The sequence below is a fragment of the Agelaius tricolor genome, unplaced genomic scaffold (genome assembly GCF_023055355.1).
Source record: "Agelaius tricolor isolate 1412-34295 unplaced genomic scaffold, bAgeTri1.0.p SCAF_9, whole genome shotgun sequence".
Taxonomy (NCBI): domain Eukaryota; kingdom Metazoa; phylum Chordata; class Aves; order Passeriformes; family Icteridae; genus Agelaius; species Agelaius tricolor.
The window spans coordinates 990,635-1,008,192 of record NW_027269269.1 but is presented as its reverse complement, the minus strand read 5'-3'; the positions used below and the strand labels follow the sequence as shown (position 1 = coordinate 1,008,192).

The window sequence follows — 17,558 nt, the reverse complement described above, 5'->3', positions numbered from 1 at the left end:
GAAAAAGAAAAAAATAATGCTGTACTAAAGAATTTGCCTATTAGTTAGACAAAGGAAATTTAAACTAAAGAGATGGCTATTTTATGACATGAAGTGAAAGTACTGGCTGAAGTGGGTGTTTTGTTTCTTTTCTTAAACTACTTAGCTGCTGACAAAATATTTGCAGATCATGAAAGGGTCTCTGTAAAATAGGTTTCTGTTCTACACTTTTTGGTACCATCTTTCAAGTTGTTCTTCATACTTGTGCTTCCAAGCTGAAAAAGTTCAGGTCTTAATCTTGTTCAGGATGTTGTACAGACTGTGTAAGAGTTTCATCAGAGTTTATTTATTGAAAGTTGCATGACCCATTGTCTGGGTCACTGAAGTTGCTTCCATATCTGAATAATCAAAACAGCATGGGGAGGAAGTTCAGAAAAAGGAAAGTTATTTAATGAAATGCCATTTTAGACATTGAATTTAATTAAAACTAGCAAAACAAAAGTAGTGGTTCCTAAATGAATACTATTGCTGCCAGCCACATCAAAGTAGCCACATCACTAGTAGAAGATTAGATTTTTGTCTCCAATCAAAATATGAGTTTTTTAATAAGGGGATTATTTTTCAATTTTTTATTCAAATGGACCTTCACTCTAGCTGTAGTCACCAAACCAACACCTGATCGACCATTAGAGATTCTTGCAGTAGGAAGCTTTTTAGTCACATGTAGAAAATTCTTTACCTTTAAGTGCTTTCTTTTTATTGCTTTGAGTCCCAATGTGGCCATGGGTTATGCGATCCCTTTGACCAGGAAGAAATCAGGCCTGATGCTGGAAAATCAGATTCTGTCATCCTACGTTCTTCTCTGTTCTACTAGCTCTCTTGTGTTGGCTGTGCTCAAGTTCTCCCAATGAAAGTTAATGTGAAATAGAAGGAGGGTTGGGTTGTTTTTTGTTTTGGTTTTTGAGTTGTTTCTTTGTGGTTGGTTTAATCCTCTACCATAGACATTAGGACCCTTTTAGAATACTGTCTGATTTGGTCCTTTTCACTTCTGAACTCCTTTACAAATGCAAGTTATCAAGACTGACAGGCAGTTTTGAGGGGAAATGTATCTAGAGCTGTTGGGTTTTGAAATGTTCTTTTATGAAATAGTCATGAGAGTTTAAAACTAGAACAGGATGGCATTTATTGATGGTAACTCTCAAAGTATTCATCAATGTGGAGTCTCCAGAGAGCGGCTTGGAGCTGTCAGTGACCGCAGTGGGGGACAATAATCCAGGTACTGCCACCCTGCTGGCAGTCAAGTTTGATCCTAGCCTTCACTTAGCAATTTTTCATAGTTGTTGAGGTGTTTATTTTTTATCACTATCTTTTTTTCTGTCAGTGAATTAAGTAAATGTCTCTAGGACCACAGTTTGCTTTATAGCAAACTGCCTTTGCTAATAGTAATCAGGTCATACAGGTATACAGTCTATTAGTAAGGTTTGTCACTAATTAGGTCAATGTTAAAGAAGCACATTGTCTTATGTATAATTGGTAAGAAACAGTCTGCCAAGTTGAGCTCTAGAGACTGTGTAATAACACATCAGAGAGCTGTGCCTTCCTGCTGGTGTGTTTATCAATCTGTTTCACAGCATGAATGATGCATCTCAACTCTTCATTTAGTATATTTACTAAATGAGTAGTTCTTACTAAATAAGCATTTACTTACTGTGTGAAGCAACATGGTTACCTGAGAAGGCTCCTGTGTGAGAGACAGTGTGTTGGGGTGAGAGCTGGAGTATAAATGAAGAGCAGTACCAGCTGTCAGTGAGAGCATGGGGGGAAAGCACAAGCGCTGGAGCTGCATGTGCAGTGCGAGCTGGACCAGCAGAAATGCTCACGCTGCCTTTCTGAGCTTTTAGCACCAATTCAGAGCTGCAGGCTGCCTGGGCCTGCCAGGCCAAACCAAACACTCAAAAGAGCAGCTACTTGGGTGGATGTGGGCAAGTGATAGAGCTCTGCTCCTTCCAGCCCCCAGACCAAAGGGGTTGTGTAGCTGCTCTGAAGCAAGCACAGGTGTTCCTGGTGGGGCACTGCACTCCATGGGCTGGCCAAGTGCATCCCTGCTGCTCAGAAGATGTGCTTCTCCCTTCTGTATTAAATACTTTAAAAAATGAAAAATGTAACTTCTATATGAATACAAGTGGTCAACATCCCCAGCTAAGCTTATTGTCTCTGTGGTACATAATCAGTTCCTGGCCAAATAGAGAAAGACTTTGAATTTGTGGAGGCTGGGAAAATCATTAACTGGAACAATTTTTTATGAACACAAAAGTGGTACTATTTTGTGTACCCAAATATTTTTGGGTAGTTTTGTGGGGTTTTTAATTTTGGGTTTTCTTCATACACTGCTGTTTGAAGTACTGGTTTCATTGATTCTTTCACAGAATGTTTATTTATAAATCTTCAAAATAATGTATTATATCCTGGAATTATGCCTATTATTAACCAGCACAAATGTAGTAAATTAAATAAATAGCTAATTTTATTCCTAAAATTGTCAACAGTATCTTTAATGTTTGCCTTCTCTTTTAAAAATTTAACATCTTGACACAAAGATACTAGTACTAGTATCTCTAGTGCTAGTACTAGTACTAGGACTGATACCTTTCTCTGTAAGTATTCAACATGTTCAGCTATTTAACCAGGAACATTTTTTTAAATTTTATTGTAAGTGAAGCATTTTATTGTAAGTGAAGATTTTTTTCAGCATTCAGTGGAAAGAGAAGATTAGTGCAAGAATAGCAAAGTATTTACATGATCTTTTGCAGGGATTAATGTGTTCTCTGCATGAATTATTTCACTTAAGAATCATTATCATATTATGATCTCAGAAGTAATTACCACTCTGAGTGAGAAATAGTTTAGCTGCTTTTGATTCCTTTTTCTATGTTGTTTGTTGCCTTCTTTTCTTAGAAAGTTACATTTCTCATGAAGAAAAATGCTATTTCCCCTTGCACTTCCCATTCCTGTCTCTCTTTTTCTTTTTTCTCCTTCACTTTAGTTGCAAAATGTGGCTGGTGCAGTTGCTGTTTTGGACTCCACCCTTGGGGTTGCTAAGCAGAGGAACATGGTTGCATAAGTAACCTGTTCCTGAACAGGCTACTGCAGCCCTAGTCAGCTACCTAATGACAGCCAAATCCTAAAGGAAGTAACTCCTACCATTTACTGTTTGGATCCAGACCTTTTAAACATGGAAAAAATGAGGCATTGAATTTGTTTTAAAATATCAGAACAGATAAAGAGAAAGGAATCTACCAGCAGAAACTAGTATAAAGCCAGAATATAAATGCCTGAAAATAACTGTGAGAATAGTAACTCCTGAAAATGGAAAATGCAGTGCTCTATTGTGGTTTTTCTTTCAGTTTTGAGGTTTGGGGATGTGGATTCAGTTTGGGTCCACCTCTGGCTTCTTGGACTGGTTAGTCAGTGACCTCAAATGAACTGCATAGATTTTGTGAGGTAGTTTCTAGTTTGTTCTGTGCAATAAACATTTGACTCTAATAATTCAGATCTTGACATTCCAAATCAAACCGATTTCTCCATCCTAGTTAAGTGGTATAATATAAATTACACAAAGTAGAAGCATGTGTGTAAATATTTGAAATAGGGTAGTAATGCTTTCTGACAAATAGTACCACACATTTGTTTGGTAAAAAGTTTGTATGCATTTCTGCATGTTCTGGAGATTGTTATCAAACATTGTTTATTAGCACCATCTTAAAGTTGATAAACATTGAAATATTAGGAGATAATCATGTGAAGCTGCACATGGGAAAGAAAAAAAGCAGAGAAGAGAGCCTGGAATTGTGGTGAGACAGTGGGTATGAATTTCAGGTGAGCAGACAGGATGCTGTGAAAACAAAACTAAGGAGATACAGAACTGTAGAGAGGTTAAAGGTGCGAAGTAGGCAGTGAAAGGAGCAGGTTTGCAATAGCTGATGACATTTTTCAGAATAAATTTTTCCCTGTCATTAAGATCAGTGAAGAAAAGCTCTTTTGTTTGTTTTTATTTTTGGGTTTTGGCCAGTGTTGGCTTAGCCGTAGGGAGATAATGTAGGCAGTTACTGAACTGCTCAGCTGGTGAGAGCAGACAGACAGCTCCATGAGATCTGCTGGTGTCCTGCCTCCCCTTTGCTTGTGGCTCTTCTTCAGAGGTGGTTCAAGGACTGTGGGATGGCCAGGCAGCAGGTCTTTGCCTCTTGCTGCACAGCCAGGCATAGGCTGCTTTGCCCTGTTCTCACACACTGAGGGGCCAGAAAGGACCAGGCAGCCCCGATCACCACCCTGGGTGGTTTTTCTCAGAAGTGGCTCTTACCACCCATACCCCCCGCCAGCTCCATGGGAGCACACTGCTTCTCCATCTCAGCCCTCCTGCTTCCTCCTTCCTCTTCCTCTCTGCTCCCCACTGCAACTTCACATCTGCCTTTGCAAAGCTTTGAGCCGGCTTTGCGAGGCAGCTGCCAGGCTCGCTGGGCTAAGGGCCTTTGCTTCTGGAAATTACACCATCTGGCTGTGCACAGTGGAGGGAGTTTATATTTAGATCACCTTGTATCTGGCATCTGGACTTTATTCTGTGTGCTTGATGAGACCTGATTGGAGCACTTTCTTTTGTGGATGATATTCTGCATAATATAAGCGTTGCTCATTCTCAGTAGCCACAGTGAATAATGTTCCATAAAAAGAGTTGTTCTTTCTGTAGAGCTGTTGTTTCTATTAGTGAGAGCTGCATGCAAGGTGCCATTTATTATTGGTGTTTGTCAGAAATATCAGACACACCCAGGGCTTGCAAAGAACATTTTGCCCTTGAAGTTAGATCAGTTATAAATATCTGCAAAGATGGGCTAATGCATGACTGATCCAGCAATACTGAGAAATCTGATATTAAACTATGTTGTGGTATATAGCTGGAAGATTTTATGCATAGGACTGGGTGGCATAGTAGGTTTCTGTTTGCTTTTCATGTATCTTTTTCTGTAAAGGAATCTTTGTCACAGATTCAGGATCCAACAACTGATATTAAGTGTGCACAAAGTACCATGCTGCCTGAGGGCCAACAGAGGGTGCTGGAGTGATGCAGCTCTTACCATCACTCTTTTTTGTTGTTTCTGGAGAACAAGGCACATTTTTACAAACCTCTTAGTTGGCATGTCTTACTGTACAGCTATGAAGTTAGTGCATTTTTTGTACCTTTAGTATCATAATTTTGATACTTCTAAAGATTATTACATGTTACGAAGATTATTTCAGGAATACACGTTTAGCAAAAATATTTACAAGAGCAATGTGTACCTACTTAGGGCATTTCAAAATTTTCTTTACTACTAAAAAAGACACAAATAAAAATTCTCCTTTTTCAGAAGAAAAAGTTGGGCACAGTGGAAGTATCAATTAATTCTGTGATATGTGTACATATGTTATTGTATATATATTATTTAATGAGGCTGATGGAGCAAACCACAGATCTGTGAAAGTCATGGTTTGATGTAAATAATACCTGGGTAGAAATAGCATACTTACAGTGGAATTGTTCAAGGAGAATGAATAAAAAGTTAGGTAGCATATGACTAATCATTGTGCAACACTTCACAGTTGAATGAATTATTTCCATACTATACCTTATTTCAGGTTCCTCATTTTTTGTCCTTGTTCAGGGTCTGGTTTTCCTCAGTTTGTAGAGGAGACTGTGCCCTTTGCATACTTGGACTAAAAAGGTGGTGTGTCTGCAAAGGATTGCAATGTTTCGCTTGAGACTGCTTGTTTCAGGTTGTCCCTGTTCTTTGAAGTAATGTCCATGAAAGTCAGTAATTACACTGTGTCTGGTATGGAAAGCTCTTTCTCCTTCTTCTCCAGACCACCCTCCTCTCCCAGAGCACAGGATAATGGCTTCAGGTTACCAGAGACTGAAAAGTGTATTTTGTGACAGGGATATACAAAAGTAGGTGATTGCTTCTAACATGCAGTCTCTCCTTACTGCACAGGTGTGATGGATGATGCCTAAATCTGCTCTCTTGTACTGACAATGACAACCTAAAGTATTCCATGTCATTGGGATTTCCTTTTATGATTTTAAAACTTGATAACCTATTTTTGTCCAAAATTCTTGTATGTCTCTGACAGCATCTCCCAGGAGATGAAAATAGGGTGGTTTCAGTAACCTGTCAGACCTATTGTCTGTCATTTCTTACATTACAAAACCAAAATGCATCTAAACAATAGAGCCTTATCTTTAATATGCATTTGGAGTATAACTTAGAAAAAAATACTCAAATCTGCAGAAATTGTGAAGGAGCAGGTCTATGACTGCCATGTCTCTCTGAATTATTTTACTCAGATGCCACAGTCAGATACTCTTAACGTTCAGGAAATCTGATAAACATGACAGAAGAGAATTATTCAGACTTACAGTAGTGCTACTTTAAGTGTGGACAGAGGTATTATTGTATTTTTATAGACATCAGCTGCAAAGGGCTATCCAGAAGGATAAAGGCACCAAACAGAGAAATCAGGATGTATAACCCATTTAATGATGCATGCTGAAGTGGCAAGGGTGGTTCCTGTTGTCAGGTGAAGGGGTGGGGAGAGGAGACAGGTTGTAAAACACCCCCTTATGAGATAGACGACTACTCATTATCATTTGTTAATATCAGCTCAGTAGATCTTTTAATTACATGCTCTGTCAAACATTTCATGGGGCTGAACAAGTCGAGGGGGAGATGGACTGTCCTATTTGCTGCCCTGGATCTGGAGTATGCAGGTGGAGATACACTGTTCAAGAGGCTGCCCTGACAGCACTGTGACTCTCCAGAGAAGTGTGTCTCTGTCCTTGGAGGTATTCAGTGCTTTGGTTGGACAAGGCCCTGTGTAACTGCACTTCATGTTCAAGTTAGCAAACAAGGTGTCTTACTCATGTCACAGATGTACATAGCATCATCGCTTCTTGAGCTCACAGAGAATATTCAAACTGCTTTCACAGTAACAAGATTCAACTTGGACTTGGCAATTCCCCCTCTGGGCATACCCATCATGGGATAGTGCTCTCCCTCCCAAGTGTGGTATCTGCATCTGCTGCCAGTGGTTTTGCAGGTGGTAGTCTCAACATCAGAGCCTTTTGGCAGCCAGCTGCCTGTATTTGCACCAAACAGGAATATAATGTTTCCTGTTGTAATAGGGACCTTGCAGCAGGACCAAATAGACCAAAGTGCATTCCTACTTACAGCCCTTTTTTTTTTCCATAGGCACCATTCTGTTTGCTTCTGCGTAAGGAATTACAGCATAACTCAGTTTTTGCTGTGGCTTATAGCTTCTGACCAAAAATCTTCAAAAAGAAAGGTCTAGTTTCAAGTCTAGTTTATAGTTCATGTATTCAGTGTAATGACAAGTTGTAATTTAAAAAATGTATGACATTTGTATATAAATTTTTCTCACTTGTTTTATGTCTCTATCCAAGAACATGAATCCTGGCAAGAAAGCATGCAATAGTTTTTAATGGCATCTGTTATGAAATGTTTGATAGATAAATACAAATCTTAACATCATGTTTTAAGACATGGATTTGTTTTATATCTTTGGTTTAATCTGGGAGCAGTAATATTTCACACTATCCAGGTGACTGAGGGTTGGCTTTTATTTATCCTAGGTAGTTGTGATGGCTCACAAAGCAAAACAGTGATCTCCAGGAAACAATCAAGGTAGCATCCAGACTGCTTGCAGTTAACCCATCTCTGCCTGAAACAGAAAACTATTTATGAAGATTACATTGCAGAATTAAAGCATTAAGAAAGATCACTGCTGGAAACTGTTGCTTCAGGGAAAGGTAAGACTTTGCATTAATTATGTAGTCATAATGGATTTACATGAGATTTTTCTGGTAAGACTGATAATAAATTCTAGGTATTAATGCATTTCTTTATTGAATAGGTTTGGCAACTATTCTAACATTTTTAGTAAATAGTTAAAAGTCTTTTGCATAGGTGTGAAGAATATCAAACACGTAGATTGGTATTTGGAAGCTCATGTATATGTGGCTCTTACCAAAAAAGATTGTGAGCATAAATTTAAATATTTGGCAATGACAAGTTTTGGGTTCTTATGACCTGACTTTAAAAATGAATTACAAAGCTATATTAAGACTATCACATGTGATAGTCTTTACTACAGATATTTGTAGAATCTTTGTCTTAATGTTGTTGAAAAGTGGCAAGCCATCACCAGGAGCTAAAGAAACTTGTGGCTTTTAACAAATCTGATACAGTGCAAGTGTTTAGTTAAAGCCTTCCTGGGGCTGAAATTCCTTATAACAAAGAGTGGTCTATATTTGTATATAATTTTTCTCACTTGTTTTATGTCTCTATATTTGGTTTTGTTAATGCTGATACGTTGCTGGAAAACAGATGAACAAGCATTTTGCACATGTACTAATTAAAGGATATTAAATAGCTGCAATTACTGCCATGCATTTATATACCAAGGAGCCAGGGGAAAAATATATAGCAACATGAGTACATCAGTGTCCTCTTGAACAAAACAAAGCCTTTCTTTTCCTACTAGAAAGAAGGTTGTATTAGTTTTAAATGACTGTTAGGCTGTATTTAGTCCTTCTGTCATAAATCTTGGAGACAATTAATTTTGCTGTGTAATCGGCTATAAGCCACATCAGGTGACATTGTTAGCAGAATTTCTCCTGGAGTGCTGGCTTCAATAGTGCTCCCAGTTCTACTCCAATGGGGGGTGAAATATTTTCTTTTGCTTTTAAAGAGCAGTACTGTAAAGACTCTTGACAGGGTCACAGCCTTTTCAATGGCGTAGTTATGTTATTTTCTTTGTTGATTGCTTAAATACAGATATTTCTGTTTCAGCTTTCCTAGATTTATGGATTATGGTTTTCAGTGCATTGGGACAATTATTATAAAGCCATTTATTATTCGGTGCTTATTTTATTTTGATGTAGTGTGGTTTTTATCCAAGACAGTGCAAATCAAAACAAGTAAAAGGATGCATTTGTGCTGTAGAGCGCAGAGATCTGTAAATGTGTGATATGTGTTCTGGACCTTTATGATCACTGCAAAGATGGTTATTTTCATTGCCTAGAGATAAGTTGTTCTGTACATTTGTGATGTGTATCTTACAGCTGACATGAAAAGGGCTCCATTTGGCCAAGACTGTAAGTTTGCTTTGGCTAGAGGTGGGGCTGGGGACACATCTTCCCAGCAGCATGTCCAGTTTCAACCTGGTGCATTGTTGGAACAATAGGAAAATCCCATGACAGTCTCTGAAGGGTGTAAGGGAGATATCTACCTCTTGTAGAGCAGTGCAGCCCCAGGAGTGCAGAGCACAATCCCCAGTGCTCCAGGCACAAGATTGAACACGTATCATTGCACCACGTGAGCCAGGAGGGAAGGAGTGCCTGGTGACTCTGGTCTGGAAAAGTACAGCTCTTGGAATAACAGGCTGGTAAGCTGGGAAATGCAGGAGCTGTTTCCTAGACTACCTTGCAACTGTAATTCTAAGACCTCCAGGTTTAAACAAGCTCAGAAAATATTAGATCTGACCGCTTCAGGATTAGTTTACCTGTTTTACTGTGCCTTCAAAGAACTGGTTATACTTATGTATCTCCTTCATGAAGCAGTTTGAGAAGATACCCCCTCTCAGCAGTTAAGCTAATGGCTTCTGGGTGGAAATGGTATCTCATGGCAGCAGGCTTCCCACTCCAATGAATACAAATTTGGCATATTAGCAGGTGTCTTTTAAGTGTCCTTGAACTCAGAGAAGGAACTATGTGAATATGCAAACCTATTTGTGGGCTTTTATTTTCTAAAGGGAAATGAGACCAAATGACATAACAAGCTGTTGTGAAATTTCTTCTACAGTTTAGAAAAACTCCCAGGGAGCTGAGGAGCTGGTTTAGTACCATTTAACTAGGGCAGTGTTATTTTTTTAATCACACTGGTTGCATTTCAGAAAAATTAGCAGTACTGAAGTCTGATGAATGTGTGACCTATTATCTTCCCATAGATCTCTCAGGTTTTGGAGGATGACAGTGCTGGCCTCAACAAGAGAGTGGTAGGGAGAAGGGAGATAATATCTGTTGCTACTCATAAATACAACTGCCTTATTTTCCCTTATTTATTTTAATACTTCACTGTAAATTTATGCTATTTGTTTTATTTGCTCTAATGATATTTTAATAGTATATGTGTTGAGCTGTAGATTGAACTCAATTAGCTCTGTGCCTTTGGTTTTTAGAAGTAACAAATGAAAACTGTGCATTTATACCCAGCAAGGCATGTGACAAGCTATCTGGCAGTAATCTAGGAATGCAATTAATCGTGTTTAATTATGCACTTTGTTTGCTAGGCTAGAGTTTTAAAATTTTGCAAGGTAGAGACCTCACAGGGCTTAAAACTTCAACCATTTTCTTTTTTTTTACTACTTTGGCTTCATTTATCAGAGTTTTAAAAAATCCATAATTTCTTGACTCAATTATTTGTGAAGCCTGTGTTACCTAGGAAGGTCCTGATTTTACTTAAGTTCTGATAGCAAGCATCAGTTTACCGAGTGAAAGAAAAGTGCAGATCCCAGCAGCTGTAGGTTCAGGAAGTTGTTCTCCATTTTGATTTCCCTTCTTGGAAGGCCTGGCCCTGTGGAAGATCCAATTCTCTAACTGCCTAAATGATGTACATATATACATGGGTTATAATACTTCACAAACTGGAGGATGTGATATTTAAACAGCTCTGAATGATACAAGAAAATAAATTAGACTTAAGTGCCCAAGAATTGAGATGGAACACAAACATAGCAGTAGTTAAAAAAATAAGCAAGAGAAAAAGCCCCAGAGAATGAAGAGCTAAAAATAGACTTGTTTTGTTATTTCTAGGCATTCCTGCTGGTTGCATAGAAATCACTGAACTTAAAAGGTCGTGCTACTAATGCTCAGTACCTCTCAAGCATTCATTTTAATCTAGTGCAGAGATCCAAATGAAGACTGACACTTGGAATTTGAGGGAGGCAATATAATTTTTTCCTAATTAGATATATCAGTGTTTAGCTTGATATCTCTTCTGGGAAACATATCAGCATCATGCATCATGTTGAAGCCAACAGTATTGATACTGACCTGAATCAGGTGATATTTTACAACTGATAAGCATTATTTAATATTACGTAAGAGTGGATTTTGGTTTTCCTTTCATGTTAGGGAACTGTTAATAGTTCAGGAAAGGAGGTTGTCAATATTAATTCCAGAAGAATTCTTAAGAATCTCTATAGCTATAAGATGTGTGCGTGCTTAAGTAATTTGGTTTTTGATTTAGCTTTCTGGTTTCTTAAAATTGCGAGTGGGTGGGAAATAAATAAAAGAAAATATTTTTCTTAAGAGTGTGTCTAGCATCAAAGATATCACAAATAGGCAGCAATTCTTATTGCAACAGCAAATACTAAAAAAGAAAATCCTCACTAGATGAACTACAAAATCACAGACAGTATGCTGTTATTTCCTAAGTAAATATTTTACCAAATAGGTTTTTGATACAAGGAACAAGATGTACAAGGAACAGGATGTGATAGATATCCAGTACAACATTTTAAACACATTTTAAACATCCTGGCTTTTCCTTTGGTTATATTTAGATAAAGCTTAAATGGTTCCACTCAATGTTGCTTTGCTTTGATTAAAACAGACAACATTTTACCCATGTAGGTGGCTTATTTGGGGGCCTTTTTAAGTGTAAGCAATTTTTTCTTATACATATAGTAGAATAAGAAAAAGGGTTTTATCCTCCATTTCCCCCTGCAGAGAGATGAGCTAAAAAGTCCAAAGGTACAGATATACTAGTTTTTCTTTCAGTGCTGATGTGCTATTTTGGAATATGTGCTGACCTACTTTCTGTGTTTCCAGAAAGCAAGCTGAAAAATTTTCGCTTAGGCTGCAGACATGGATTTATTTTCCAGGGTATTTTTGTACATACTTTCACACAGATATGCACACACACACATTGATAATGTGGGGGTTGATGTTCAATAGTAAATCACGATTGCCAATTTTGGTACAATTTCAAACTACTAGCAGCAGAAATCTGCTGCTAGACACCTTAAAAGGATTTGACAGGAGAATATTTTCAACCCAGTGGTGCCATTATTTAGAGTTACATCATAAGATAGAAAGTTTTCAGTTTCCAATTTCAAATAATTTTGATGCCTAAACAGAATAATCCAAAATTGCAGTGAAAAATGCTGTAAGAATCTCATATTCTATTTTTTTACAGTTTCTTCAGCATTGTCTTAGACACTGGAAGATAAAATCCCTTTGAATTGTTTACTTTCATTCCATGCATCTCTTTATATGGCATTCTGACCATCAAAGAAAGTTCTGCTCATTAGTTTGCCATTCGCAATTAAAATAATGATACATAAAGCTTTGGAATTGTATGAACAAATTAGGAAAAGAAAGTCATGAGAGATGAAGCCCTGCTCCATCCTCTGCTTAGGGCAGAAAAAATTTATCAGTCTTGGCAACTCTGTGCTCACTTCTGAGCTTTCCCCAGCAGAGAGTAGCTCTGCTGGTGGAAGAAAATTCTTTCTTAGTGTATTGTCCTTCACTCACATTTACTGTAGTGTAGAAGGTCTTGGTGTGGCATTCCTCTCATCTAACCTGTGTGAGAATTCAAAGGGTAAGCATCTGTAAGTCTCAGTAAAAGGCTGCAGTTAAGGAGGAAAGACAATTTCCACTCTCCTCAGGCAGAGGAGACGAATTCTGCCTTGCAGAGGTGCATCCCTGTCTCTCTGTTGACTACAGATGGGGTTTACACTTTGGCAACTTGATCTTTGAATATGTGCAGCTAGGTGGGGGAAATGCAGTCTCCTTTCTTTGTATATACCACAGTATCCTGATGTTCCGCAAGGAAAGGAAAAGCAGTGTAAAAGAGGCCTCAGAATATCATGAGTCGTAGGTCTGAATCTTCTGTGACTGACAGGCATCTTACTTCTCTGAAAGTATTATGGCCTCCTTAAGCTAGCTGTGGATATGTTGTATGTTTCTAAGACATTTTAATTGCTACTTCTCTTCTTTAAATTTACCTTGTATACCTTAAAGACTATATACAGTAGTTTTAAAAACCCCATATTTCAAATCTTCACTTATAGTTGATAATTGAGATTTTTGGCTCTGTGGGAGAGTTGAGAATTCTACAGTTTCATAGCTTTTTCATCCTGTTTTAAAGCGTTTGGATGATGTAAAATTTTCACTTGGTAAGTATCCTCAGCAGCTCTACTATTTTTCAGGGGGTCTAAAATTGGTGAGATATTAGTTAATAATCAAGTTAGATCAGTATTACAGCCTGATAGTCATATGTGAATTGCCCAGTGAAGTGCTCATGGTGGAACAAAACATATTCTTAATGCTGTTTCATGGCAGGTAACTGGGCATAGAAAGGTTGCAAATACAAAACTGTTCAGGGTAGCAACTTGAAGGAAAATTAAGGGGCAATTTAGGAAGCTTCTTCAGCTTAGCCGCTGTGATGCTACAATATGGTGCTACCAAAATACTGTATCCAGTGCCTTAATATTTTGACTTAACAAAGAGGTATAAATAAGGAAAACAGTTGAAAAGAGAGGCCTGTGCGATTTTTGAAGGTCTGGAGAGGAAAAAAAAAGGAAAAACTTATATATTGTGAGGCTTCAAGAGGTCAGTTGTGTAAATTTATAGAACAGAATTTTGCCCAATGAGTTAATCACCATCTACAAATTCTTGTATTTTAAAAACCCATCTTAAAGCAAGGAATTTCTCAGCCTTATCAATAAAGGCACCTGAATGTTGAAGCTGAACTAGCTTCATAAATACCCAGTTTTTCTGAAAAGAAGGAAATATCAACATTGAAATAGCTGAGTTGCAGCATCTTCTCCCATAGAAGGAGGAATAATCCTATGATTGTGGGACAGGCACTCCCAAAAGCTAACTTTACCCTTGCCACTATTCAGTATATTTAGTGGAGAGGCAGAGGTCATTCCCAGCCCTAAATCAATGGCTCTATCCATGGACTGCAAAACAGGTATGGAAGAATAGCCTCTCAGACTGAAACTAGGCTTTGTGATTTAATTCATATGAGTCCCCAGAACCTTCCAAAAGCCTGTCCTTAGCTAGCAGGAGAAGCTCTGCAGCCTTCTGCAAGCAGTTGGTCAGACCCTGGTTTACACTGATCTCTTGGTTTTTGTGTGCCTGTGCTGTATTCTTCCCCATGAAGTATGTGTCCTGCTTGTTAGACTAGAGAAACATATCTGGAAATCTCATTTCTGCTGAAGTGTGATCTGAACTTCACCCATTTCTCCATGTGCTTCCAATCTATGTAGGAACCAAGGGAATCTCAGGTTATTTAGATGCCCTTATTATTTTTCACCCTCCCCAAAATTATTTGTTACATTTGTGCACTATGTTAAAAGAGTTTTTGCACTAATACTTGCTCTTTGGAGTCAAGACTTGGAAATACAGCACCCAAATAATTCTCTCCACCTAAGAAAGATAGAAATTTTATGACCAGCAGTGCAAAGTGCCATGTCTGGCCCTTGCTCTGGTACTTTTTCACTTCCATACCTGTGATATGTTCTCAATGCAGAGTCACTTAGCTAAATTCATAGTGCTAACATGACAGTAGTGCTTAACTATAGAAAGGTAAGGGTAGTGACTCGTAACACAACGTGATTGAAGGATTTACTTTACTGATACATGTTTCCCTGAAAAGAATTAGTTTCTACAGTATTAGGACTTTTCATTGGATGTTTGCAAATTGCAGAAGGCTTCAAGAATGTGTTTGCCTGTTCTAGAGACTGGTAATGACTGGACTTCCCAGAGATAAGCCAAATCATGGTGTTCTATGCTGTCAAAGACATCAGTTCTTCAATTTCCTCTTGAAACTAATCCAAAATGTCAGGAAATTATTGTTTATTCAAACTATATGTTTATCTTTGAATCTGAATTAATTTCAGGATTTTCCTCCTGAGTCTGAAAGCCCTTAATTAATTAGCCCACAGCCCAGCTGAAAAATTGCTCCTTGATATTTGGCCACTCATCTTTATTTCAGGGTTATAAAGCCTTGAGCTGAACTTGGAAGAAGCATGAAGGTGGTGGTGTTTCATGCATCTACTTGGACTGTGGAATGGATTACTGGAAAAATTCAGTGGGAGTCTCACTAAATTTTGGGAGTGTTTCAGGGTTTATCTCACTTGGCAAGCTTTTTTTGTCTCTAACTAAGCTCTTAATTAACTTTAGGTGAAATAAATTCCCTGTTTCTGGAACTCTGTATAAAGATAATGGTAGAAGACATTAAGGAGTGAAGGGTGTTTCCTTTTCTTGACAGACTTGATACTTGTGTGGATTAAATGTTCACAGTCAGTGGGCAAACTGAGTTTTGAGTTGTCTCAAAATTCATACTTGCTGCAGGGAGTGTCTGACTTGAACTAGGTTATTACACGTTTCATTTTACACTAATGCTGTTTTTTTCTCAGTTGTTCTCATTCATGTTACTGCTCAAAATAGGGTTGTGCTGTATTAGTTTAAAATTTAACAGTTGTGCAGCTGACATTCAGAAAATTAAATCTCCTTTTCTGTTGTGTTGTTGCAAGAGCAGTCTTTGTGTCTGATTTCCATGATGTGCAATAGTGTGTGTATCTGTGTATTTGGTGTTTATCTGGAGAGCCTTGGGCCACTGCAGCACCTTGAGCAACACAGCCCCTAAGGGAGCATCTGCTCAGCATATGATCTCTCTTATCATTTTGACTGTATTTAGGGGGCTTGCGAAGGGGACACAACTACCCTCTTCTGCTAATACTGTTTTGAATGCATTCACTGTTATTCTTGGCAAATTAGTCTAAATTGTATTTATCTCAGGCCTGTACAGAGTCACAAATAATCCCATCCAAATTTTAAAAGGTTTTTCTGTTTTTATTAATTGAAACTGTGTCCACTGGGTCTTAATATGAATGTTAATGGAGAAATTGAATAATCAATATACCTATGTAAGGTTTTACTATACATGTTAAATATCTATCTATCTATCTATCTATCTATCTATCTATCTATATATATAGATATATGTAAAATGCACAGGCACACTGCCTTAAATCTAGCATTGTCCTACAGGCTATATAAATTGAGTCATATTTATGGGTAATAGAATATAATATTTTTCTAGTCCTGTCTAGGATTAATATTTCAGGCATTATTTGGAAGCCATCTTATCATGCAGCTGATTCTTCAAGAAGTCAGAGGGAAATAATCAGTAAAATTGGGAGTTTTAATGTCATTGTTTAAAATGGTGATGCTCTTCAACTAGTTAGGTTCTCAAACATCTCTAGCAAACAGGGATGGATGAAAGAATACCTGAAAATATCTCTGACTTCAAGTAAATCTGTACAGCATTTCTTATTCTTCTTTTCATGTTTTGTGGATTTTTCTCTCTTTTTCAGTCTTTAAGCCCTTGGAATTTTTCACTCACCATGCAGCTTGCTTTAGGGGTCAGGCCCTGCTTGTGCTTGCCAAGCAGTGCTCGCTGTTGCTCTGTGGCAGCAGCACTGTGTGTGTCAGTTACTTGCCGTTGGCCACTGCTTCCTGTGGTTTGCAGACCCTGAGTTTCCTCACATCCTTCCCATTCCCCAATCCTTCTCACATGCTGGTTGTCATTTTTTGTCTTTAAGTATGGCGGGTGTGTGGGGAGGGGGGTTGTGAAATTTGCATGTACTATTCAGGTAGCTGTTGCTTTCCTTCCTTTTTCTCTTTCCTTCTGTGGCATTGTAGGAGAAGTTCCAGTTTGCTTCTAAATCCACATTTATGAACTTAGAGATAATTTTCCCTCAGCCATTCTCATTTTGCCCAGGCAATGATTTGTTTATTACAGCTTGGAGAAGGAAAAGGGGAGAATAGAGGCATGCAGAGAGAGGGAGTAAGATGGTGCACAAAAAAATGCTTATATTATAACTGACATATTCTATTGTATTGCAGTGTTAGATGCAGTAAGAGGTCTGCATTAATACTGTTTAAATGCAAAATAAGTATTTATAAGAAAAGTATTAAAGTTTAATATTGTACAATTGAACAAGGACAGATGTTCAGCTGTGGGATTCTTGTTTCCGTAACTGGAAGTTTTAAAGATCATTTACACATCCTGATTTATGATGCTGTAGCAGTGTCACAGAGATTCTTGTATACTGCTGACTCCTGTAGCAAAAGTTGAAACTCAGTTTGGAGTTGTGCATCAGTCAGACATTTAGAGTTGTTTGGGATGTGTTCTGCTATTTCTAGAGCTCTGGCCTTAGGTGGAGTGCCTTCATTTTAATACTGCTTGCTCTTGCACTTGAGATGGTGATCCTCTCTAAGAAGCACTTTCAAGTTCCATACGTGATTTTTTTTCCTCTATATCTGTAACACTTTTTTTTACAGAAGCTGAAATGCTGTTATAATCTCAACACATATGTGCTAACAAAATTTATTTCATGTAGAATACTGAACACTCAGAAGTGGTTTTAAATAGAAAATTGTCTTTGAAATCTCT

General features: G+C 37.9%; 1 protein-coding gene across 3 annotated transcripts in view; it reads left to right on the top strand.

Annotated features, from left to right (window-relative positions):
• FRY (FRY microtubule binding protein) overlaps window positions 1–17,558 on the top strand; it is a 223,782-nt gene that overhangs the window by 21,380 nt on the left and 184,844 nt on the right. For all 3 annotated transcript variants that reach the window (XM_071433956.1, XM_071433957.1, XM_071433955.1), the window contains exon 2: window positions 7,658–7,834. The gene's annotated coding sequence lies outside the window, so the exon portion shown is untranslated. The remainder of the gene's footprint in view (window positions 1–7,657; window positions 7,835–17,558) is intronic.